Raw genomic sequence first — 27,634 nt, 5'->3', positions numbered from 1 at the left:
AAATGACACATTTTTGACTACCTTTTAAAAAGTTTTCTGTGATGAACTAAAGTTAAGACCATGCCTGTGACGTGGGTAGATTCAATTTGACAACTAAATAATAATCCTCATCTTTCAGTTGCTTATGTAATGATAGGAATCACTAAAGAAAAGTCACTGAAACATCTCTTCTTTATGACTTCAGCCTTCAGCAGTCAGAATACGTATATATGAAATCCTATCTATATTTAACCAAGAATTCTTGCTCTCTTGGCTGAAACTTGACTGCAGCGTATTAATATTAAAATAAGAAGCTGATATTAACAGAAATATTTTAAAGACCTAAAGATTCCTTCCATGTGGCATCTTCACTGCTTCCCTGGAACCTCCTCAAAATATTCCTGTCCAGGTATGAGAAAGGAAGAGGGTGAGACTTTGTCACCTCTAAGAGAAAAGAATGATAAAGTTAAAATCTTGTTCTATCTTGCTTCTTGTTTTACTAGTGCCCCCTCTAGTGGAATTTTCTCAGTAATGCAGGCCCAAAAAAAAAAAGGTGGGGGGATTTAAGACGCCAAGCACATATTTCGTTTGCTTTTTTACATTTCCTTTTTAGAAACGTTCTAAAAAAAAAGATGTGAAATAAACAAACATAATAGTGCATAATAGACGTACAATAGTTTCACCATCAATTGTAATTAAACAAGGGAGTGATAAAAATCCGTGGTATATTCAGAACAGAAAACGTTTTCAGATGCAATGTGGCAGACAGACATGAAAACATATTTTGCTGGAATTCACTGTCATTCAGTTGTGGCTTGACTTTTTTTCCTACATCAGCCTATTTGGCCATTAGCCTGAAACTTTGCTACCAGTCTCTTTCTTCTCATTTACTTTAAAACTTGAATTTCCCCTCTCTATTGTTTACTATCATTTCTCTTTTATAATACCTTTGGGAGAATCATACCCTTCATCTCTAACTTTTGCAATTTTTTCTGTCTGCAAACTGCATTGATGCATCAGAACCAAGACCTAGAAGCGAATTCTGTTTACAGTTCCTGAGCAGTCTTTTTCTAATCATTTTCTCGCATCATTTTTTTTCTCCTATTAATTTTGTTTGTATTAGTAGGAAAAAGAAAAAGAAGAAAAACTACCCCCGCCCCAGATGACCGTTCTCAACACGGCCTCATAGGAGTCTTCCTGGAGAAGACTTGAGCTTGGTAGATGCATCTTGTTCTACAGGGATCTCCGTCAACTTCTCTTTTTATGCATTTAATGTGCTTCCCCGGTGATAGCCTAAGGGTGCTTTCACTAAACAATTAATGTAAGGCATCTCCTGGGAACCTAATGGGTATTTAGCAGTAAGTTCACTTCCAGTGAATGTATAATGTGATATTTTGACAATGCATATAGAGGAGGCGCAGAAAGGTGAACTTTTCTCCAACAAGGTAATAAACTACCTACCCAAACTTCTCACCCTTCTGCTATTGTTTGGGGACAAAGGAGAACAAAGCTGTAATTTAGGATATTGTTGTGTGTGCCTGCCTTTGCTGTTTGGGCATAGTAACACACCACTGTTCACTGGTACTAATGTAACGTACAAGTCTCAATCTATTAGTGAAGGTAAAATTTGCTGTGACATTTTGGTTCTGAAGCCGCGAGCAATGAAAGGGGTAGCACAGCACAGGTTATTTGTATTATGTTAATAAGAAATGATGCTACCATATGATACCAGTGCTGAGCAGAGCACACTGATTAGTATTTTCCCAAAGTTACAGTGTAATTTTAAAGTGGTGGAATACCAAGGTTTTGGATTTAATCACGTCATCATCTTAATAAATACTTTCAAATGTTGCCTGAATTGTCTTTGGTTAACAAGAAAAAACTAAAACAATAAGATGGATACTTAGCTTTTCGCCCTCTTTAAGAGTTTCTAAAAATAAAGATCATTTGTATATGAAGAAGGTTTTATCAGAATAGTCCATTTTCCCATCTCAGAATATGTTCTTAATCTGGATTAAAATTATAAGCAGAAATAAACTAAAATAATAACATATTTCTCAACAAACAGTAGATTTTGATACAGTACACAGCAAAGTAATTCATGTATTATTTCAACTTTAAAGCATACTTAAAAAAGCATTTCCTTGTCTTTTTTCACCTGCTTGCTTGAAGTGCTCATTTAATGTACACAGGTATGAGCATATATGTGTGTGTATATATTGAGACATATATAGAGACATCTATTTATATAGATGGTTCAAATGTTTCTTTTAAATAAGCCTGGTAATTTACAAAGTTAATAGAAGGCAGTCCCCATTCCAAACTTATTTAAATCTACTTAACATACTTTTTCAATTGTGCTTGCTATCCCCATGAAGTTTGCACTCACACTTCTTTTTCAAATTAATGTCTTCTTTATAGTGTCAGAAAATACTGGAGGAAAACCCTGTAACACAACATAAAGCACACACAGAACAAATAACCCCCAAGGAAGGAGAAATTATTGTCATATTATCATCGCTGTTACTGCTCCTGTATTTTCACGTCCATAGTGATCTATGAATATTTCTGTGGCATCTTGAAGAAAACAAAGCCCAACTCTGCAAATATCTTCCCCAAATCAGAATTCAAATGATTTCAGTGACTATCCTCAGAAACTGTTATTTCCCAGTGAGACCAAACGTGGGCAGTAACAATTACAAATCAATTACCATAAAAACATTCTATCATTTTTGCTCTCTTCTTCCATATCCTTGGGGCTCTCAGCTGATATTTTCCCATGTACAGTGGACTCTGTGTTCCTGTCTGTTAAGCTTACTAAGCAGGTGTGCCTGTTTGAATTATTATTGAACTTGTGTAGCCAACTCATATGTTGTGAAAAGCATTGCATAAACAGCTGCATCATGTATTAAGCATAGCAATTGCATTATGAGGTCAATAAAAGATCGTAGGCAAGATATCTGGAAAGAAATTACTTCTCTTTAATGAATATATAGCCTACTAATTTCTGAGTGCTGTAGGCATAACAGTGCTATATGTTTTATAGTTTATAAATAAATCGTTATTACCTTACACAAAGAGTAGAAATACATCCTTGGAAGAAAAGTTAATTTGTTGTAAAGAGGAACATTTTGTTTAAACTACTAACATATAATGGATTATCAAGTAATTCCAATATGCTGTAATTGAGAATTACCTATCTCAATGTGGAATATTCAATTGCATTTAGTACATCAGGGAGAAAACTGTATTTTCATCTCAGCTCTCCTCTACGTTAAAAGCATGATTTATAGGGCTTCCCTGGTGGCGCAGTGGTTGAGAGTCCGCCTGCCGATGCAGGAAACACGGGTTCGTGCTCAGGTCTGGTAGGATCCCACATGCCGCGGAGCGGCTGGGCCCGTGAGCCATGGCCGCTGAGCCTGCGCGTCCGGAGCCTGTGCTCCGCAACGGGAGAGGCCACAACAGCAAGAGGCCCGCGTACCGCAAAAAAATAAAATTAAAAAAAAGCATGATTTATAGCATATATTTTATGTAGGGAACAATGGCAATACAAAGTCAACCTTATGCTATGAATAATTTAGAATTATTTCTTTAGTTTAAATATATTTGCATGCAAATTACATGATATAATTATTCTCGCATAGAAGTCTGGCTTGCCTTGGTTTTTTTTGTTTGTTTGTTTTTCCCAGTAGCCCATTTTTCAAGGTGTAACCTCCACATTTATTATGAATTGCCAATTTAAGTGTGTATACTTTGCATGTGCGCTCTCTCTCTCTCTCTCTTATCTAAGCAATATTAAGATTAGAATGTCATGTTATAATATCATTTATTAGATAATATTACAAGAGATGGTTTCATCAAGGCATTAATTTCCCATTTTATTAAATAAAACCATAATAAACACCTCCTGATAATTTTAAATTTTAGAAGTCTGAAGCACATTTCGCAAGTCAACAAATGTTGGGCAGACGTCACAGAAGAAGAAATTGTTTTTTCGGTAACAGAAGCTGTGACAAAGCAGCAACAATTGTTAATGCTCTATTGTTAGTACCACTTGCTTATTTCTAAGAAGCTCTGGTCTTTTTACAGACTCCAAACACCAGTTGAGAAATCACTAATGTTTAGCAGTTAGAATGAAGTCCTTCAGAGAATTTTGAAACTGCAAAGATTCAGTTCTTTACATTTAACTCTCCATTTATTTCTTAACTTTTTCATATTATCTACATACAATTGAAAAAAATACCCCATCCATGTTTGAAGATGACCTGAAGTAAAGAAGTATGTATTTCACCTGATTCACAGAACTAGGCATTTCTTAGACCACAAAATAGATAATTTTAAAAAAAATCATTCAACAGTATTACCAAGAGCATCAATATCTGTTGTAAAGCAGACCAGCAATCCTAAAACACCAACACAAGTTACCCTGAGCTAAAAGTTGCTACCCCTGCTTCAGGGCAGGGAGAAAGGATGGCAGAAGGAAATGAAGAGTCTGCTCCAACCTTCCCCCTCCACCCACTGAAATCCCACGTGATCACGGTAACAAGATAATCAGCTTCTCATGTCACTTCTCTCTCTAACCATGTAACCTCAGGGAACCTAGACAACTCTTAGCTTTAGTTTCTCTGCGTGTAAAAGTTCACCTTAAAAGAGTCACAGCTCCTTTCAATCTAAACTTTCTGTTATTTCAACTTCTGAAGGAGAGCAACAATGGCAGAGGAATGGAAAGGCAGAAAATATACAAAAGCCAACGTTTCTTAAGTGCCTCGCATATTCCTGATTCAGGTTTAAGAGCTTTACTTCATTAGCTCATTTATTCCTCACAAAAACCCTAGGAGGCAGGCACCTGTATCACCTCCATTCTATCATTTAGGAGATTGAGGCACAATGAGGTAAAAAAGCACAGAACCAGAACGTGGCAGGGAAGTCCCTGGCGGTCCAGTGGTTGGGACTAGGGGCTTTTACTGCCGAGGCCCAGGTTCAATCCCTGGTCAGGGAACTAAGATCCCACAAACCTTCTGGCGTGGCTGAAAAAAACAAAAACAAAAACAGTGACAGAACGAGGATAGGAAACCTCCTCTGTCTGGATGGGAGGCTTGTCTCTTAATCTCTACAGAAAAGTTACTGGCAGCATGGAAAAGTAAGGTATGCCAGGAGTGAAACCTGGCCTGGCTTTGAGGACTTACTGAAGGGCCATAAAGACAGGGGTCCACTCGCCTTCATCTTGGGCTTTCCCATCTGATACCATTTGTAGATATCAACCTTGCTTTAAAATATTAAGCAGTATCTACACAAAATTGACATGATTTTTTTTATAGCCACACAATGGACTGCTCATGCTGGCACTTAAAAATAAAACTAACTTAACTAGGATTGTGTAAGTACCTTTCCATTAAGCATCAAAAATGAAAGTTTGGGAGTTCCCTGGTGGCGCACTGGTTGAGAGTCCGCCTGCCGATGCAGGGGACACGGGTTCGTGCCCCGGTCCGGGAAGATCCCACATGCCGCGGAGCGGCTGGGCCCGTGAGCCATGGCCGCTGAGCCTGCGCGTCCAGAGCCTGTGCTCCGCAACGGGAGAGGCCACAACAGTGAGAGGCCCACATACCGAAAAATAAAAATAAAAAATGAAAGTTATCTGAGAGGTTATAGTGAAAGAGGAATAATCTAGGAGTTTGAAGTCATAAATTCTGCTCCGGGGTCCATTTCTAACTAGCTCTGAAAGCTCAGCTAAGTCTCAACAACGGTAGGTCTAAGTTTTCCCATCTATAAAATGAAGGTTTGATTCCAGTTTCTCAACCACCTCTAATATTTCATAATTATTTTCTTAGCTCCATGATCATTATACAGAATAAGACTATTAAAGCCAGACCCACGTGTATTTAAACCATTCAATCCCCCATTTGGCCAAGATGGGCTGCCTGAGATGCACATTGGTAGATTTAGTTTAATATTCATGTCTAAAATATCTTTTGAGCACCTACTTTGTACAGAAACGAATAAGCTACAGCTCCTGTTCTGGATGAGATCACATTCTAGTATGATTTACTATTTTAATCACATACAAACATGTTGTTACTGTTTTAAAGATAAGCACCATACTTTGATGACTCCATCTCTGACAACAATGTTAATCAAGTTTTAGTTTGCACACAAGAAGTACAGGGAGACTTTGCTTCAAATGCCTATTCTCACTCAGGAGACCTTAGGGCCCAAATACTCCAGGTGATTCTGAAGCGAATAGTCTAAGTTTGAGAAACACTAATCCAGAGCCCTGTCTTAAGTGTGCTGCATGGGACCTGTGCACAACCAAGGACCATCCTCTCAATACTATTCTAAGTTTAACAAAATCCATTTTACAACTACAGCAACCCCTACTGGACAGGTCTGAAAATAACAACCTGTTAAAGCTGTTTCCAAATCACTTGGAAGGGACAGTAAAACCACACCCTCTTCAGTCAGTGTAGCCAAGCTAGAAGATGTTGAAAGATTAAGCATAGAAAGGTGCCAGTCCAAAAGAAAAACAATATAAGTAACAGGGGCAAAATCTATGAGAAGCAGCAAAAGCAATTTAAGAGTGACATTTACAGTGATACGAGCCTACCCCATTAAACAAGAAAAATCTCAAATTAACAATCTAGCCTTACAACTAAAGAAACTAGGAAAGGAAGAATAAACAAACCCCATAGTTAGTAGAAGGAAAGGAATAATAAAGATCAAAGCAGAAATAAATGAAATACACACTAAAAAAATAGAAAAGATCAATGAAACTAAGATCTGGTTCTTTGAAAAGATAAACAAAATTGCTAAACCTTTAGCTAGACTCATTAAGAAAAAAAAAAGGATAGCTCAAATAAAATCAGAAATAAAAGTTACAACTGACACCACAGAAAGGATTATAAGAGATTACTACAAACAATTATACTCCAACAAACTGGAAAACCTAGAAGAAATGGGTAAATCCTTAGAAACATAAAATCTCCCAAGACTGAACCAGGAAGAAATAAAAATATGAATTTCAGACTGATTCCTAATAAGGAAATTGAATCAGTAATTAAAAAAAAAATTCCAAGAAACAAAAGTCCAAGAGCAGACAGATTCATAGATGAAATCTACCAAACATGCAGCACCTATCCTTCTCAAGCTATTGCAGAAAATTTCAGAGGAAAGAACACATTCTATGAAGCCAGCATCACCCTGATACCAGAACCAGACAAGATACCGTGAAAAAAACAAAATTACAACCCAATATCAATGATGAAGTTAGACACAAAAATCCTCAGCAAAATATTAGTGAGCTTAGTTCAACAATACATTAAAAGAATCATACACCATGACCAAGTGGGATTTGTCCCAGGGATGCAAGAATGACTCAAAATCCAGAAATCAATGTGATATGCCATGTTAACAAATTGAAAAATAAAAATTATATGATCATCTTATTTGATGCAGAAAAAGCTTTTGACAACATTTAACATCCATTTATGATAAAAACTCTCAACAAAGAAGGTATAGAGGGAGCAAATGTCAACGTAATAAAGCCCACATATGACAAACCTACAGCCAACATCATACTCAGTGGTAGAAAGCTGAAAATTTTTGATGGGAAATTTTGACGGGAGAGGCCACAACAGTGAGAGGCACACGTACCGCCAAAAAAAAAAAAAAAAAAAAAAAAAAGAAAGGCTGCTGGTGAACGCATTCACAAACCCTGTATTATGTATCAAATGCATGCAATATCAAAGAATATCTAGAGGTTAAGCTGCTCAGCACTGCCCCCAGCCCAGAGAGATGACTCTTCTAAAACCCAGACATTCCCAAACTCAGGAGTGGACTTTCCTTAGTGATAGGAACTGATGGCCTGGGCCTGGTCCCAGCTTCTAGCCCAACCCCTAAAAGATGGAGGTCCAACAAATGGAAAAGGTAAACTAACTTTTTAGTTTTAATATTTTTTTCAAGAGCAGAAATTGTGGGGTTTTGATTGATTCCAATAATAACTTTATTTTGCCTTATTTGGAATATAAAGGGCTAATTTTCCCCCTAATCTATCCATGAATGTATAATATTTTTAAAAGACAGCAATCAAGATTCCTGATGGTTAAGCAAAATATTTGGAAATGTTATCCATGTCCCCTCCATGTGAATACGTAGCCTTGCTTTTAGGAAAGAGCAGAGGGTATATGACATTCTCTGCTTAAGAACAAGGACCATAATTTACTAGCCACATCTACTCCCAAGAGAAGAATATTATACAAAGATACCAGGCTCTCGGACTTCAACTGAGCAGTTTCCCAAGGATTTTATGACATAATGTAGAGCAATATGTATGAGTGAACACCAGAGCAGAATCCTGATGATATACCATGAACAAAAGTTACTTGGGTAAGTCTCTGTATTATGATGGATCCTAAGTTTAATGGAAGTGGGAATACACTCAACCCCCATGACCCTGTGCCTGAAGGAAAGGAAAGTTGCAAGTCTCATTTGCTTTTTTTTGTTTTTTTGGCTGCACCGCACAACTGGTGAGATCTTAGCTCCCCAGCCAGGGATCCAACCCACACTCCTGGCAGTGAAAGTGCAGAGTCCCAACCACTGCACTGCCAGGGAATTCCCTCATTTCTTCTTTATCACTCAATCACTCAGAACCTAGAGGTCATAAGTGCTTTCATCAGTTGGAGTTTCAATTTCTATATGAACTTAATATTCCCTGTACTTTAAATTTATAGAATCAAGATTTTTACGTATGGGAAGAGCTAATGGTAATGGTAACCCACATTTATTCCAAGTTCGTCCATGCATAGAAAGAAAACTGAAGCCAGAAGAGTGTATCAATCAATAGCACGGTTTTACTACCTAAGTCTGTTTTGTAGAGGAATAAAATTGTTATATGTGAAGATCTTTGAATATCTAATACAAAATTTTTAAATTTTCAACCACATACTTATACACCACAAACCACACTTGAGGCAGCAGTTAAGACCCAGTTCAGTCTAGAATGTGTTCTTATTGTATATTTTACTTTAATACCACTCCACCCCTTAGTAAAGATCTCTTCTGTCTTTGAACTCTTACTGCACCCAAAATCTACACCCCAGCTGAGCATATAATATATAAGGGTAAGGGGCTCAGGACCTGTGAGAAGACAATTTGTTTCTGAATCCTGGTTCTGCCACTTACTGACTAAATGATTTTTGGGATAATAATAACAAAATATTTGGTGGTGACTTCTAATTATGTATGTTCTAAGACTATAAAATCACAGAATGTTGTAACAGGGGACTTCCCTGGTGGCGCAGCGGTTAAGAATCCACCTGCCAATGCAGGGGACATGGGTCAGGTCCCTGGCCCAGGAAGATCCCACATGCCGTGGAACAACAAAGACCGTACGCCTCAACTACTGAGCCTGCGCTCTAGAGCCCACGAGCCACAACTACTGAGCCTGCAAGCCACAACTACTGAGCCCATGCACCACAACTACTGAAGCCCGTGCACCCTAGAGCCCATGCTCTGCAACAAGAGAAGCCACTGCAGTGAGAAGCCCACGCACCACAAAGAAGAGTAACCCCAACTTGCCACGACTAGAGAAAGCCCATGCGCAGCAACAAAGACCCAGTGCAGCCAAAAAAAAAAAAAAAAATTAATGTTGTAACAGAATAACTTAAATTTACATATCACCTTTCTCCAACTCATCTAGGGTATTTTACATACAGAACATTTTACGGAGATAGTCTAATTTGTCATACTGCCCTCTAGTGATATAAGGTAGTGTTATAGTAACCCCATTTTAATAAGATTAGTTTCTATTCTATATGGACTTAAATATATCAGGCATCAAATCATGATCAAAGATATAATATGTAGACAAAAGCCCCTTTGGCATAATTAAAATGCATGCCTGTCCTTTCCTCCAATACTAACCTAATTAAAGTTCTGTGCATTATTTTCCAAATAGAGTAAATCAAGTTTAAAGAAATAAAAGGACTTTTCTAAGTTTTTGCACAAAGATTGTGATAGAACCTAGGCTAAGAGCCAGATCTATTCTCTTTATCTTTTTCACAATTTCTGCAAGACTACACTATGGGCTTTTAAGTTATCACCTTTAAGTTACATGTCGCTGGTGGTGGTCCTTTGCAAGGAGAGAATAAAGCAATGCCAGTTGTCAGGCCACTTTTAAATACAGTAATATATACTATAACTTCCAAACATAATAAAGATTTCTCTGTCTTTATAATTGCTATATGGGAACCATTTGAAACACAAAAGTGCATTGCTTTTCACTGTTGGCCTTTGAGCTCAAAAGTTTATGAAAACTTCCTTTGTGGAAGAAGGAACCCTTCTATGCATCGTTCACTTCTTAAGCAAGTCCAAGACAGGGAGATCTGAACATTTGACACCATTCAAGCTCTCAGTTTAAAAGCAATGCAATCCTTTTCAGCATCTAAAAGATGAATTTGGCCTCTGAGATATGTGTGATGTTTGTTTTTTAAGGCTGCCAATATCCATATTGAATAGTTAGTTCAATAAGAGGTACATATACATATTCTGGTTCTTTGCTTCACTTCTTTGTAAGAAGAAGTAGATCTGCAAAATTTTATAATACATTGTCTTTGCTTAATAAATTCCATCCTCCATGTAAAATAACCTTAAAGTTAGAATATCTAGAGATGTTAAAAAGCAAATGATAGTATTTCAGTAGTCTCCTGCCAGCTGCCCTCACACTCGGATCCTAACATTTAGCATGAGATCAGGGCTTGGGACTGAAGGCTCCAACCCTCCAATCACAAGGTTGGGTTTCCAGGATACCAGCCCCCATCCTTAGGTGGGGTCCAAAGTCGCTTCATTAACAAAAGAAAAACATATTAATGGCTCTCATCACTTAGGAAATTCCAAGGTTTTAGGAGCTCTGTACCAGAAACAAAGACCAAATACATATTTCTTATAAATCACTATATCACAGACACAATGTTGAAAAATGGACGGCAGGAGGAAGAAAGAAGCCAAAGTTTTTCTCTCCATGCCCATTCTCTGCCTCAGCATTCCCACAATGGTTCCAGCTTTAACTGGGTGACTCCAGTCTCTGAGCTTAGGTAACATTACCCCATCCACCTTTGTCTTAAGCCTAGGGCTGGAAGTAATATTTTGCTCTTGCTAATCTCTGGGATGCCTCATCTTCCTCCCACAATTCTGCTCTTCTGCACTTCCATCACCTGAGTAACAAATTTCCTGCACTAAATTCTCTGTTTTAAATACTTAGATTGGTTTCCATTTTAATGGTAGACCACTGAATGATGTATTCTATAATAGAGAAAAACTGAAAATAGTTTGAATTTCCATTAACGAGAGGATAGTTAATTATGGTACCGTCACTCAGTAGAAAATCTCGCAGCTATGATTATAAAGGCTTCTTTATAGGATTATAAAGACTTCTAAGGAACAAGGAAATGATTATGATACAATATATATTAGGTGGAGAAGAAACATACTGTCTAACTTTAACAGAATAATTAGAATCTCTGTTTTAGGGTGCTGATGAAGTTATGGGTGACTTTTTACTAGATTTAAAATTTTTTCTGTAATGTAATATTGTGGAGGGTAATCTGCTTTGTTCAAAGTCTACCGATTTAAGTGTCAATCTCATCCAAAAATACTTTCACTGAAATATCCAGAATAATGTTTGACCAAATATCTGGCCACCATGATCCAGCCAAGCTGACACATAAATTTAACCATTACAATTAACAATTACTCTTTAACTAACTTTGAAACCATCAGGAAAACTACATCCCAGGCTTAGGACTTGTAATTTCTCTCTAGCTCAGGGGACAAGGGGAGGTGTGACAGTGTGACATCAGCTGGTCATGGGGCAGGGAGGGGGCACTCACATCCCTTGACCCAGTTGAGCATCAGGAACTGAGTGTCCTACTAGTCTGCATTTCCCCACATTTAAATAACTAGTTCATGATTGAAGAAAAAAAGAAGATATAAAGTGAGTCAAATTTCCCCATCTGCCAACGTGATAAAAGATAGAGTAGATGGGATATTGGGTACCCTACACCACCCATCCCCAACTGTCACATACATCTCAATTCTTGGTATTCCTTACACATGCTTTTTTTGTTTTTAACTCAGAATTTATCCAGAGAACTATTCAACTATTTCCAAGGCATCACAGCAACTCTTCTCTCACATAGATGAGAGTATGTGATGGGGAAAAAGTCTTCAATATTGGGAAGAAGGAAAAATGCATTAAAAAATAATTTGAGAGTGAGCACAGGTTATTACTTAATAAAGATGTTAATTCCTTATTGCATTATTAAGACATTATTCCCTAAGTTAAGGTGGATTCTTAAAAGTCCTTATGTTTACACTATGGCTTGTCCTTTTTAAGAATTATTCAGAATGCATCATATTTGGTAGAACATCTGCATAAGGAAATTAAGAAAGGTCTCAAACGAGTATGTGCCTTAAACCCAGGAAATAATTCAGTCTGGGTTATTCATTGAATGAGAAATAAAACACGAATTCTGGAATTGATTTTAATGCCAGTGTTTTCTTAAAATATTTTATTTCTTTGAGTGAGTATGCATATGATTCTGATATTAGAAACTTCAAATTATGATATTCACTCAGAGTTTAGCATATAGTAGTAATAATGACATGGAGTGATGGTAGCAAAACATGGTTCCTCTACATAAGATAGAATAGCAGATGAACATTTAAAAAAAAAAGAAGCAAATTCAAAGAGAAATTTATTCAGTGGCCAGCAAGAAGGGATTTGTATAATCTAGCCTAGAGGAAACACACATAGAGATGTGCTTCTGGGAGTCTGGTCTAATGACATAGATGACCAAAGCTGAACTTTAACAAAAATAAATTGATTCTTCTCTCCAGTCAAACCCCAAGCCTCTATGTTTAGTAGCCATGAGCTTACCAGCAGGTTTCCTAACATGAAAAAAGATTCAGTGAAACATCAAAGAACAACAGAGATCCTTAAAATATCTTAGTCACTGATCCAACTAGAGTAGGTGGTACTTCATGAAATGGTACTAACAATCCAGTCCCTGCAGCATTTAAAACTCCAAGTTAGAGAACTGATACAATTACACAACAATGTTAAATGAGACTCCATTATGTAAGTGAATACAAATACATGTTCACTTCTTCAGATATATTAGTTTATATTCTGGAAGCTTTCTGTAATAACATTACAGCAAATGACTCCTTAGTTCACCAAAAATTTCTGCACCCCTTTCCACAGTGGGGAGTAGTCATAAGAATTGTTGAGGGGGAATTGTTTCTCAGGTTCTTCGTATGTAAAGGAGCTGTATGACTCATTCTTGACAATGTAATAGCAGAAATGGTATGCTGCTGCAGATGACTGAGTGAATATACATTCTCTATCCTCATTCTTCCCATCTGTCCATTGAATGAAGAAGACTGGTGCCCCAGAGGATAGTATAATCACAAGCCCATAGCAGACTGGATCCCTGAATCACCACATGGAGGAAACCCACACACCAATCAGGAACACCTGAATTGGATTGTTATGTGTGCAAGAAAATAAGAATGCATGGATATATGGCTCTAGAGAAACAATATTATCAACAGGTTTAAGTTTGAGGGCTGTGTTTGTCTATTATTTTGTGTTTTTGTAGTACCTAATGTTCTAGCAAGTCCAGCACATGCATAGTTGATTTATGAGCTATACTTTCAAGGGCATAAAATATCCCTCATCAAATTCTTTAAATCTCCCACTTTAGTTTGTCATATCCTCTGTATCTCACCATTAAGACCTTCTAAACCGATCTTGCTTAAAGCAATTACGTTTCCTGAAATGTCATCAGATATCAATCACTCATTAGTGTCCTGAGCCATGGATCAAGGTAGAGTCTTGAGGGAAAAGACCCTAGGATGTATTTATTTTACAGAAGGAATAGGGTCAGAATGATGGAAGAGTTCTTCCCCATAAGGGATACATAGCAAAGGGGTCTAAGCAACCTTAGAGTTGCGTTAACTCATTTGGATCCTGAAAATGGGAGTTACAGAGCTCTAACATTTGCCAGGAATAACTATTACAATCTAAACTGGTGTCAGATATCCATCCTAAACTCCCCAGACACTGACAAAAGCTGCATTTCTTGATGTAAAGGCAGGGAACCTATATTTTGGCATGTGTTGAACTTCAGTATAAAACTACTTTCTGTCCATATTTTTACTGTGTTGTGCCCACAGTACCTCCAGGTGTGCAAAGGGCTCATGGAAGTTAGAGTGAGAAACCGTATAAGTAACCCACATGCCAATATCAATACAGTGCTCTCAGTAACTCTTTAGAGGTGTCATCTAAACACTTCACAGAGAACTTCTCTCCCTGCAGAAATGAGGGAATCATATTCTTCATACCCCATGCAAATCTATTTCCGCCAAAGAGCAGGATATCTCAGCATCTGTTGTGTGGTTCAAGTGACCTAGTAGGTTATGTAACATAAATGAAAAACAATAAAGTATAATGTTGACACAGACACAGATTGAGTTGGCTGTCACAGTAAACAAGGGCTGATTTCCACAATAAAACAAAAAAGGAAAATAGGGATATGCCAAACAAAGATGAGAGTCAGGAAAAATTCCTTACGGACAGCCATTGTAGTTATGTTATTGGTATATGATAGTTTGGATGAAGAAACTTGAATTAAGTTTCACCCCCCATAATCATTTTAAATTCTTTATACTTTATCAATGATCATAAATCTCAAATCAGTTTTAGAACAGTACATGGTATATAGTAGCTATTAAATAAATATTTGTTCGATGAATGGATTCATTAAAAAACCAACAATGTAGACAACACTATGTGAAGTTGATATTTGAAGAGAAGGAGGTAGGTTGGCCGCTAAAGGAAAGAAATGAAGGGCTCAGTAACTTATTTTTAGTGGGAAATATGAAGATTTTAAAAGACAGCCAGAAGGATCCATCAGAATTAGAGAGGTTGAAATATAAGCAAGGAAAAAACAGAGTAGTTTCAGAGGAAGAGATGGGCTCATATCCAAGGATAGATTAACCTTAAGAAGAGGGAGAGGGACTTCCCTGGTGGTGCAGTGGTTAAGAATCCGCCTGCCAATGCAGGGGGCGCGGGTTTGATCCCTGGTCCGGAAAGATCCCACATTCTGCGGAGCAACTAAGCCCATACGCCACAGCTACTGAGCCTGCGCTCTAGAGCCCTCGAGCCACAACTACTGAGCCCATGAGTCACGACTACTGAAGCCCGTGCGCCTAGAGCCCATGCTCCGTAACAAGAGAAGCCACCTCAAGGAGAAGCCAACACACCACCATGAAGAGTAGCCCCCGCTCACTGCAACTAGAGAAAGCCTACGCGCAGCAACAAAAAAACCCAACCCAGCCAAAAATAAATAATAATAAAAAAAAAAAAAAGAAGAGGGAGAGTGGGAGATACCTGGCAGTCCAGTGGTTAAGACTCGACATTTTCACTGCTCAGGCCTGGATTCAATCCCTGGTCTGGTCTGGGAACTAAGATCCCAAAAGCCACATGGCACAGCCAAAAAAAAAAAAGAAGGAGAGTGCTCTAATGCTCTAATGTAACAGCAATGAAGAGGACGGACTAACGACAGATGCTAATAGGTTTTGGTGCTTCATATGGGGAAATGAGGAAACTCCCAAAAGATGGTGAGTATTTTCTCTATAAAACTAGAGATAAGTGAAGAGAGGAGGGTAAAGACCAGAATCACAGATTTAAGGAGCCCAGAAAAGACTTGAAATAGGCATTATGGTAAGTGGGAAAGTGAGTTGCTCTAGTATTACTGGTCAGTGTTGACAAACACTTGAAATTGATTATGAGTTTAAGTGAAACCATTTTACCCCTGTAGTGGGGTTTTCTTCAACATCTCTGAGCTTCTAAAAATAGGTGTACAGAATTTTCCAAGAAGAAGAAGGCTGCAATTCTTCCAGAAGAAGAGAACAAAAAAAGAGAGGATCAAGTAATTATTTAACATCACTTAGAGGGTTTTGAGATGACAATCCATCTGAATATAAGCTGAAAATGGAGGGAAGTGACAAAAGAAAATTGATGAATAGGGCAAAAATAGAGTGACCAGTAGACCACAGGTTCTGATGAGGTACAGGTATTGAACAAGCAACAGAAAGGAGAAAACACTACGATCAGAGAGCTAAAATAGTGATTTTGAAGGGGGGGAATTCATCTCCGCTGATAAGATCCAAGTGTGAGCTAATGAAGAAGTGAAGATTGTTGCAGATGGGGAGTTTGAGGAATTGAGAGGCCACGCTATTGGATAAGCCATCAAAGGACATTGGATCCCCAGGATGAAAGCCAGATACTTTGTGAGAGTGATCTGCAGCTCCATTACAGCGTCTTTACACACCGCTGTAAAGCAATTATACTCCAATAAAGATGTGAAAAAAGTAAATAAATAAATGAGGTAGAGTGACTGCACTGAGGAGGGGAGGAAATACACCTCAAGAATCCAGGTATTGTATAAGATGGGGGAGAGGTAATGTCTAAAAGAGACTGTAGGATCAATAGACACCAAGCATACCCACTCTTAATAAAAAGCCCCTGCCTGAAAGGACTTCAGAGGACCTGGTGCCTGGATGGGAGTTCACCTGAAGGATAGGGAGAAAGGTCTGAAGGCTGAGGCTGAGCAGGTAACGGAGTTACCTGGGTACGGAGTGATAGTTATAGAAGGCACAATAGTCGCATTGAGGATTGAAGGAAGGAGAGAAGGAACAAGGAAGTTCAGAGCATTATGGGAATAAACCCAACCATAGCAGGCTGAGTGACGATCAGTATTAGCAAGGCCTTTGATTCGACACACATAAGACTTGATGCTTTTTTGATATTATAAAAGATAAGTGAGTAATTTCAGGTTATCTTTGGTTAATCACTAAATATGACCATTTATTTCTGTTAAATAAATTATGCAGGTCAGCCTAACCGGGGCAAGTCACACACCGCAGTCCCAACTATATATTTTTTTATAATTTGTGATGAAATTAATATTACCTATTTGTCTTGAAAATATAGCACACGTGTATACCTTTATTTAAAATTCAAAGGTGAAAATCTTAAAAGGATTTAGCAAATAAATTAGTTATAAGTCGATTGTTTAATTTTGCTAATGAAGGAAGGAAAATAGTTCTATGTTTCAGAAAAATATGCTTGCCTTTGATGATATCAAATTGAAACCAGTAAAAATTAATAAATTTTCATTAACTCCGGCCATGTCTTAGAAATAAGGAGGAGGGAGTATGTCTGGGGATCTTGCAGGTACACTGGAGGATAGCTGCCTGTCAGATGTATTGAACAGTTCCAGGGGCGGCTCTGCCTCGGTGAGCAGAGCTGTGATAAGAAGCCAGAAGAAAGGAGCACACTTTCTATGGGGCTGGAAAACAAAGGGCAGAGCATGAAACACACACAACAAACACTCCGAGAAGAGAAACTACACAAAAGAGCAATCAGTCTCTGTGTGAAAGTATTGTTTTTTTTTTTAAGGTGAACTTCCTCACCTATTTGAAGGTCCAATTTACCAAATTATAACATTTGAAAATTACTGTGATCTGCTATCATAACAAAGCCATTGATGTGTGCAGACACTGGTGCGTGTTCTGACGCCTCTGCCTTTGTCTCTTGTTTTTCAAGTGACTGCCTGATAATCGGCGCTCTTTATCTCCTCAAAGATCTCTTAAGGTCTAAAGAAATTAAATCCTTGGAGGAATCATTGAGAGATGTTAGATGTGCAAGAGTGAATTTCTAGTGTGAAGGAGCTTAGCACAGGCATCTTTTCTGTTTGTGTGAAAAGAAGAGCATCCCTCCTTTTTGTGGTCCACCTGGCAGAGCTAGATCCTTGGCTAGATCTAACAGCATTATCACAGCAAGTGAGGGGTCTGACTACTGGAAGGGGCACTTCCTAATTTAATGCTTTGGTGCCAGGCATCCTCTTAGATGCAGCATTGTAACAGGATGTGGTTTGGGCAGTACTTTTTCTCAGAACAAAAACATGAGGAATACGGTGCATCTGTCTGTCCGTCAGCTCTCTAGGTGACACACTGAAAGGCAGCAAGACCTGGAACTCTGTCTTAGGAACCCATCTGACATCCAAAACACAAATGCTTCCATAGCCTAAGTTCATACTACTTTCCACTGCGTTCCTAGAAGAACTCAAAAACTAAACCTTCTTAGTTAGCATCTGTAGTTGCAAATAATCTCTAAAGAACGTTTCCTTCATAGTTTCTTTAATTATTATAAAGACTTCTCAGATATTCCCAAGGATATTGACAAGGGCTCAAGTGATATTAGAATCTCTCCTTAACTTTGTTGATATCTGGGGGGAAAGAATTGCCTGAGTCATTTTAAAACAGAAGACACTGTGTCTATGTCTAAACAAAGAAGCACCTCCAGACAAAAAGGGGTCAATCATATAAAATTAACTGAAAGACCAAGATATGTGCTGAAACTTACCTCTTTCTCCCCCATATTTCTCTACCCAGCATTCAGACTACTCTTCCCCTTCCTTTAGGCTCAGTGTCTTCCAAAGGTCAAGAGTCAGTATTGACAGGAGGCAATGGAAACATAAGGGGTCTAATTTAAAGTCCTGAGTCTACACTTCTCTTGCCACCGTTCTCATCTGTTCACTTGTGTTCTGGCTGTGACAACCTGCCCAGTTATGGTCACCTGGCACCTGCATGTGAATCTACACGATAGCCCATCTTCCATGAAATGCTCTTTATTCAGCCATGTCATGAGCTATGATGTGTGAAAAAAATTCACGTGACCACCTGAAGTCTATAAAGTCAATGACAGAACTAGACTCACACCAAAAGGAAAACTTACAAACATTTGTATTTATCTACTGGTAAGCTTTATTTGACAAATTTCATCAAGGAATTGAACGGAGGCTGGATTGTAATCAGGGAAGATAAAGTAGAGGGGATAATATGTTTTAAATATAGTCATTTTAAAATGATGATAACTAAATTGCTTTTCTGTTTGTGCCACGGGCACATGATTGAAAAGAGAATTTAGACTAAATTCAACAATTACTTGAAATAATGGAAAGTGAAGCAACCTAGGTGTTAGGAGTTGTGCGTGCTCTCCTGCAGGCTCACAACCACGCCCATATACCCCGGTAAGATACTAGGCAAGTCATTTAATACCTCCTTTTCTCTCGTTTGTATCCCTATCTCAGCAAAAGATTCATGCCCCGAATCTCCAGTTCTGAATTTATCAGAATCAGTTAATGATCAGACAGGAGCTCCACCCCAACCCCACCATAACCTCACCATAGATTGAATACTGTCAGCTGATCCAGAGTTTGCATGTTGTATTTTATGGATTGACACACTGTCAAACGTGCTAAAAATAATAATAATAATAATAAAAGTCAATCTGGTCATTGTATATAGTATATTAAAGCCAACTGCTGTAACAGGCAAACCTATAAACAGGTGAGAAAGATGATTTTTCATTCAAGTAAAGAACAGCAGTTGATGTGGAGCAGGGGGTATGATGACTCCATGTAGTGGTTTAGGGATGCAGGCTCATGGGGTCTCTGCAGGTTTCAGCATGTGGCTTCCCACGGTTGCCCTAAGTTATCACCAGCGTTTGGAAGAAAGAAGGCAAATGGAACAGCAATGGAGTTTCCAGAGACCAAGCCTGGAAGTGTTATATGTAACTTTTGCTGTATATTCAAAAGGAAGCGAAAGCAGATTTGGAGAGCAGCTAACCGGTCTTTGCCTTGCAAAGACATATCCAAAAAGTCATTTCACAGCAGCATATGAATGTATACATTCTTGAAGTCCCAGCTCAGGTCCTCTTTATTCCAGAAAAATTTGCTTGATTACCACAGGCCTCAACAATTTCTTCCCCCTCTAAATGTTTTATCTGTACAATGTATTTTGACACTTTATTATCTTGTCCTGCTATTTCTTTGTGAAAGTATGTCTTCTTTATTAATACCACAGACTCTTGAGAACAGAGATAGCCTTCAACTTCCTTGTCTGTCTTATCTCCCACCCTCTCCATTGCCATCTAGCACAATGAACCTAGTTAAAAACCATTAAATGAAAATAAATTTCATTAGTTCATCCTGGTGATTTTTTTTTCCAAAATACTCATACATGTAAGCTGTATGAAGAGCATCTGTTTTTTTTCCCAGTCCCCTTCCCAAGAACAGTGCCTGTCATGTCAAAGGCACTCAAAATTGTTTGTTGAATGAAAAACAAAGGTTTTATAATTCTATATTCTGTGATCATCATGCCCTGCTACTTTCCTTTGGGTCAAATACTTATAAGAAATCTTAGCAGTTGATGATGATAATAATAATAACAGCTAATATTTCCATAGTGTTTTTTATGTCAGACATATAGAAAGATTCATTTAATGCAATATTTTGAAGTAGTCACTAATGTAAGTTCCTTGTATATATCTATCTTCTGAGCCATCGCTAACCTTCAGAGAGTCCTTGTGCAAATTAGAAAAGGCACAACAGGCTATACCATTCACTAATCTATATTATCAAATAGCATCCAGAGCAGAGACTTGTTCGTAATTGTTGAATGGATGGAGGATGGGTGGACGGATGAAAAAAACAATACCATTTGAGGGGGCCCAAGTGATAATACTTCCATATACTTCTCTTAATTGTCTGATTTGTTCCGATTTTTCTGCAATAATAATATGTCATTCAATGTATAAACTTAGTTCAAAGAGAAAAAAAGAAACCTATAAGTAATAAGTGAGAACAAAATGCATCAGTCTGGATGAGTATGTTTTTAATTAAGAAAGAAAATGGGTATAATGTTCATACCTAATGTCCCTTTAATTTCTAAGGTATATTCTTTCTTTGATAGAATTTATAAAAAGTTACAAATGTTCATTAAGTACTAAACCGATTTATACTTTATTTCTGCAGGTGAAGTTTGTAGAAGTTGAGCTAAATATTTATAATTAACCTTTTATTTTTAAATAATTATGGATACCCAGGAAGTTACAGAAAAATCATAAAGAAAAGTACCATGAACCTTCACCCAGTTTCTCCCAATGGTAATATCTTAAATAACTATACCACAATATCAAAACCAGGAATTGATTGTACACTGGTACAGTCCACAGACCCTATTCAGATCTTAGCTATTTCAGATAGTCAAATTTCTCCAGTTTTATGTGTGTGTGTGCGTGTGTGTGTGTGTGTAGTTCTACGCAATTTTACGACATGTGTAACCACCACCAAATCAAGATACAGCTAAAGGATAGAGCCAAATAATGTTTTAAGATTAAAATGTCCCCAAAATAAAATTGTTAAATCTTTTTCCTAATGTTGTCATTAGACAGTTGGTGGAATTATAATTGTTAGTTGTCAAAATAATTTGGACAAATAAATAGGGATTATTCTCACCATTTTTCTACTTAAAAATATATCAGGATTTGTAGGAAAAAAATCATCTTAGATGCTCCCAGGGATTTTTCTATTTAGAAAGGAATCTGGTAGAGACGACTTTTGTACAATAATCATCTCATCTTTTGGTCACGTTCTTTATCATTTTATAAATAAAGGTTTGTAGTTTCCGCATTCAGAATCTTTATTCATCTCTTAATAACAGATGATGCAATGTAAGTACTCTGCCACCAGGTGGTGGTCCCTCCAATATGTGCTTTGAGATTCAAATTAAAGCTAGGAATCATTTTCCATTTAACTCTCCAGAATATAACTTCCTCTGTTCTTTATATTTAGCTATTTCAATAGTCAGATTTAGCCAGGTATTCAAGGATATCTATCACCGGTCCTCAATTTCTTTCTCAGGTCTATCTCCCATACTTCCCCTGTATAAGAAACATTTGCTACGTCAAATCTGGTCTGTTCACTACTTCTCACATATGTTTTTTCTCATTACACTTCTGTATCATATTCATCTTTTTTTTTTAAAAAAAAGTGTCAGAGTATAGAGCCTGGTACTAGTAGGGGCTAAATAAATGCTTACTGTAAGCCTTTGCTCGTTCAGTCCTTTTATCTAAAAGGCTTTACCACCTCCTCTATCTAGCTACAAAAATCCTCCAATGAAAGCTCAATTTCGATGTCACCTCTTCCATCATTATCCCAGCAGGAAGTGATCTCCCCCCTGCCATACTCAGGTAGTGTTCTGTTTTTAGCACAACTGTAGCTCTTATACACTGCCTTAAATTATAGGTTTTGAACATTAATCCTCTATTTTAATCTCCCATAGCCCTTAGAACAGTTTTTTGGGTATTCAGTGACTATTAGTTGAATTAATGCATTTCAATATCATATTTTAGAGAAAAAAATTAAAAGGAAATTCCTATAACTATTATCTTTTTCTGATTCTTAACTTTTCTTTATGATTTATCCTGAATTCTAACTTGAAGTCAAATTTCCTACATGATAGTTTAAAAGTCATTGAAGTACCACATCGTTAAACTTTGGGTGGCTGGAATCAATATTCTTCCAAGTATCAACACTTCCTTGAGATACTCAGCCCTACTGCTGAGGCAAATCATCAACCTCTTTCCAGGTTAATCAAAAGATGGATTCTCTTCTATCTTACCTACTACTTGAATCACTTAAAGAGACTCCTCTTTTCCAGTCCTAGCTCCCTCTTTGCCTTTGAATCTCTCTGCTTACTGTATAAGCTTCGTTTTAACATCTAACATCAGAACCTTTAAGAAAAACACTACTCTTTTTTCCTTATTAAAAGGACACATTACAAACCCTAGCTATGTTTTCTTTTATTAGAATTAGTAGCTAGATGACCTTGAATTGTATGTGCAATAGATCTTCTTTCAGAAACATTCTAGTAATAACTTGAGTTCCCAATCTGTCCTAGTACAGAGTTCCCAGAGCTGTTTCCTGAAAGAGTTTATGTTCTTCCTAAAGAAGAGAACATTTTAAAATAAAACTATTTTAAAATAAGGTTTGGGGATGGAAATTTAAGGCAGTTTCATGACAGTAACATTGATCTCTTTTGGCAGTTCTGATATTTATGTATTGGGTTTTCTCAAAGCTAGGTCACCTTTCTCAGCAACCATTTGCTCTGTTTTAAAAAGTGATTTCCTAAAGACCAAAGACTACCTTTTTCTATTTAGAGTCCAGCTTCACTGTCAGAACTTAAAATTCTCCAGATTCCTATGGCAGATCTGCTTTAGGTCAAAGTACAGCTAGATATAAATGCCCAGATCTACCCTCAAAAAGGTCTCAGTCTCCAGAAGGGTTAATGGTTCTGCTTATGACACTCGATAACTGTTCCAGTCGACTATTATGACTACAGACCCCCATGCCTAGAGCTCAGACTTGGTTTTTATTAGTTCTGCAGAAACTGGATTCAACAAACGTTTATTCAATATCTATTATGTGCCACATATAGTACTAGACTGAGGATGTAAGACGTGATTTCTACCCTTGAAAAGTTTATTGTATTTTGGTAATTTTTTTACTCTGACCCTAATATCATCTAAATAATTGATTTCCCAGACATCCTGAATCTTAGACTGTTTCAGACCTCACCATTGCTATGACCTGTGATCAAAAGATTTTTTCTTTTAGTCTTAATCCATTGAGCTCTGGCAACCACCCAATAAAAGAGGAAAAAATGCTCAACAAACAGTAGATAATAATATCTGATATCACCCTAAGTCTACAAATTTTTTTTTAAAAAGGGGGGGTGGGCAAGAGAAATCATCTAAGTCAGTGCTCCTCCAGTACTTTAATGTGTATAACGATCACCTGGGGATCTGGTTAAAAGGCAGATTCTGATTCATTAGCTCTGGGGTGGGACCTGAGACTCTCCATTTCTAGAACTCTCTCAGCTAATATCCATGCATTTGGTCCATAAGTCACACTGTACACAGCAAGGCTCAAGCGTTTTTCCCGGTTCTAAATGAAAGCAAAGCATGAGGACCCAGTTAATATGGTTCTATACTCAGTGAACACTATTGAAAGAGTTCGGTCAGTCAGTACAAGAATTAGTTTTTTAAAAAGTTAGCAGATGGAGTTCCCTGGTGGTCCAGTGGTTAGGACTCAGGACTTTCACTGCTGTGGCCTGGGTTCAATCCCTGGTTGTGGAACTAAGATCCCGCAAGCTGCGGGGCATGGCCACAAAAAAAAAGGCTTAAAAAGTTAGCAGAAACTTTGTTGGGGCGCAAGAGGTGAGCAGCGTTCTCTTTACCTAATCAGGACATAAAATTAAAAGAGATTAAAACAGTAAGGCCATTTGTTAAACACTTAAAAATTGAATTACTATATGATTCAGCAATTCCAATTCAGGATCTATACCCCAAAAACTGAAAGCAGAGACTCAAGGAGATATTTATACATCTACGTTCATAGCAGCACTATTCACAATAGCCAAAGGATGAAAGCAACCTAGGTATCTACTGGCAGATAAATGGGTAAACAAAATGACATCTGCTTCAACATGGATGAACTTTGAGGATAGTATGCTAAGTGAAATAAGACAGTCACAAAAGAACAAATACTGTATGATTCCACTTGGGTGAGGTATCTAGGTAGTCAAACTTGTGGAGACAGAAGATAGAATGGTAGCTGCCAGCGGCTGGGGAGAGGAGAGAATGGGGATTTATTGTTTAACAGGTAGGGAGTTTCAGTTTTGCAAGATGAAGAGTTCTGGAGGTGGATGGTGGCTATGGTAGCACAACAATGTGAATACCACTGATCTGTGCACTTAAAAATGATAAAATGTTAAATTTTATGTTATGTGTATTTTACAAAAATTTTTTTAATTAAAGCATGTTTTAAAACATTTATACAAGGGTGTGAACTATCCAGTGGAATAACAGTAGGGTGTCTTTGGAGCCAGATTTGTCTTATAAGGGTTCAAGCTCAAACCAGCAGCGGAAGAAATTATAGACTTCTCTTTATTCAATTCGGGCAGAAAAATCAATTAATAGGATGACTTGTGCCTAGGATTACAGACTATAGGACTAACCCCTTTGTAGCACATGAAGCTTCTATTGTCATGGAGACCACAAACAAGGACTCAACACATCTGTCAGTATTGGAATAAGAATTACCCTGTAGCTCTATAATCCTAGGTTTTGTGTCCTGGCCAGAATTCTCTGGTTCTATGTTGATAGTCACAACTTTCATGAAAAATAAAATTGTTCACTAGTGGATAAGTGTCTTTTAACTCTGAGAGCTCTTGTTTTAATTAAGTACATTTATTAAGTAAATCCCAACCTTGTTAATAATTTTGTGTAAAACTTAATCTGCAGATTTGGTATTTAAACTATTTGTAAAATTAGATAAATATCTTTTAAGATTCAGCCTTGTGATTGAATATGTAATTGTGGATATATAATTAAATATGCAAAATATGTAATTAAGTTAATTGATTTCAGCTTTCTAATTTCAAATTGAAAGGTATAGGATCATCTAATTACATTTGTAAACATTCTTGAAATGATTAAGAGTATGTGGTTCAATATATCTATAAATTTTAGTTGTTAGATAGATCAGAGTTCAGTACCTGGAAAGTTTTACTTGTTAGGTTAAATATTTGAAGTATTTATAATTGAAAGTTGAATATATTGAATTTATACAGTTTTATTCTCTATTTTTTTATTGAAGTATAGTTGATTTATAATGTGTTAATTTCTGCTGTACAGCAAAGTGACTCAGTTATACACATATAAACATTCTTTTTTTGTATTCTTTTCCGTTATGGTTTATCTCAGGAGATTGGATATAGTTCCCTGTGCTATACATTAGGACCTTGTTGTTTTTCCATTCTAAATGTAATAGTTTATATCTACCAGCCCCAAATTCCCAGTCCATCCCTCTCCTTCCCCTTCTCCCCCTTGGCAACCACAAGTCTGATCTCTATGTCTGTGAGTCTGTTTCTGTTTTGTAGATAGGTTCATTTGTGCCATATTTTAGATTCCACGTATAAGTGATATCATATGGTATTTGTCTTTCTTTTTCTGACTTACTTCACTTAGTATGTTAATCTTTAGTTGCATGAATACAGTTTTAAAGGTTTAAGGAAATTAAACCAATGAACTGTGAAAATGGACTGATTACTAAAGTTGTTTATTCTTTTCTATCTAAGTTGATTGAACATTGACCAAAAGCCCCCTTAAAAATGATTACGAAAATTCATATGAAAATACATATAAAATATAAATGAATATCAAAAAGCTTAAGAAAAACAAGATTTTGAGTTTAATGCTTTAATAAACTTAGTAGCAATTTAAAAGACTAAGGAAACAGAATCTTTTCTGTGCACAAAAACTGCTTTAAAACCACCAAAAATCTCCTATTAGTACTCCTAGATCATCTTAGATATTCTGCCTATTTGAAAAGATCAGAAGTTGATTCCAAAAATTCGTTTGATGAAGTTATACAGCCTTCAACCACTTCATCATTCCCCCTGTGGTTGAGTAGCCAGGACAAATTCAAAGGCTTGAGGCAAAACTAGGGTCCTCAATAGGCCTGCTTGAGAGGGCGCTGGGTCTAGAGAAGGTCTGAGAAATTAGTTGTCTATGCCAAGCTGGGTAACCAAGTGTGTAGTATGACGGGGCTGAAAGCCAGAAATCAATTATGTAAATCATAGTTGAGGAATGGATAAAATATGAGTGTTGGAGCTTGCAGTGGGGTAGAAGCCAGTCAGAAGAACCAAAAGGCTAAAAGCAGACAAGAAGCTTCTTGAGAGCAAAGAAAACATTATTCTTACTCACTGCTGTGTCCACAGGCCTTCCAGGCCCTAGCAGGGTTTCAAGCATAAAGTAGGTGCTCAAATATCTATTGAAGGAATGAAAGACAAGATAACAAGGCTTAAAAAGGATCTGGTAGACAAAAACTAATGGAAAGGGGAAAGTAAACAGAATGTCACTTGTACAAAGACTTTAATAACAAAAGGAATGAACATTCTGCCCATTGTTGTGCCTTTCGATGTGGTCAGCATTGATTCAACAGGTGATTGATAATATCAGGAGGTTTGAGAGGGTTTGTGGGCAGAAGCTTCTGGTAACAGATAATACCTCTAAACTAAAAGCAAGTCATCAGTGAGGATCTCAAAGACCTTCAGCATGCCTGATTTCTGGAATGGATAGGGATTACCATTCCCATAGACCAGTATTTCTTGGGGTGCGCTCTGTATACCATAAATCCTGTAGGATGGTAATAGGTGTAACTTGAAAAAAAGACATCCATACAGGATTGCCTGTTAAGTAATTCCCAAGCCTAAATTATTCCACCTAAATTAACTAACTTTTCAGAACTCCTTGGACGAACCTATATCCAAGCTAAAAGAAAAAACAAAACAAAAAAACCCCAAAACCCCAAGCAAACAAATAAACAAAAAAAACCAGATATGAATAGATACTACCCTTTGCCAAAAAAGAGGTGGGGGGGTTCTCTCATCAAATAAGTTTAAGAAGTGTTAGGCTAAACAAAAATAAACACAATGGTTTTTCTCTTTGCAGGACTTATCAGAATCAATACTATTTTTAAGTTCATTGTGAATTTTGAAGGCAAGTGTGCCATTTTGACCCTTTAACCCAGAGTAACTCTGGGAAATAATACTTCATGGAACCTGCTTAGACAACCTCAGGTCTGAAAAACAATCCGCAAGCAATTCTTCATGGGATCGTGAAATTTGG

Source organism: Delphinapterus leucas, chromosome 10, assembly GCF_059928025.1.
Source record: "Delphinapterus leucas isolate spDelLeu-1000000601 "Yukka" chromosome 10, BTC_Dleu_Yukka2, whole genome shotgun sequence".
In the NCBI taxonomy this organism is placed as follows: domain Eukaryota; kingdom Metazoa; phylum Chordata; class Mammalia; order Artiodactyla; family Monodontidae; genus Delphinapterus; species Delphinapterus leucas.
Note: the sequence above shows the minus strand (reverse complement) of the source record.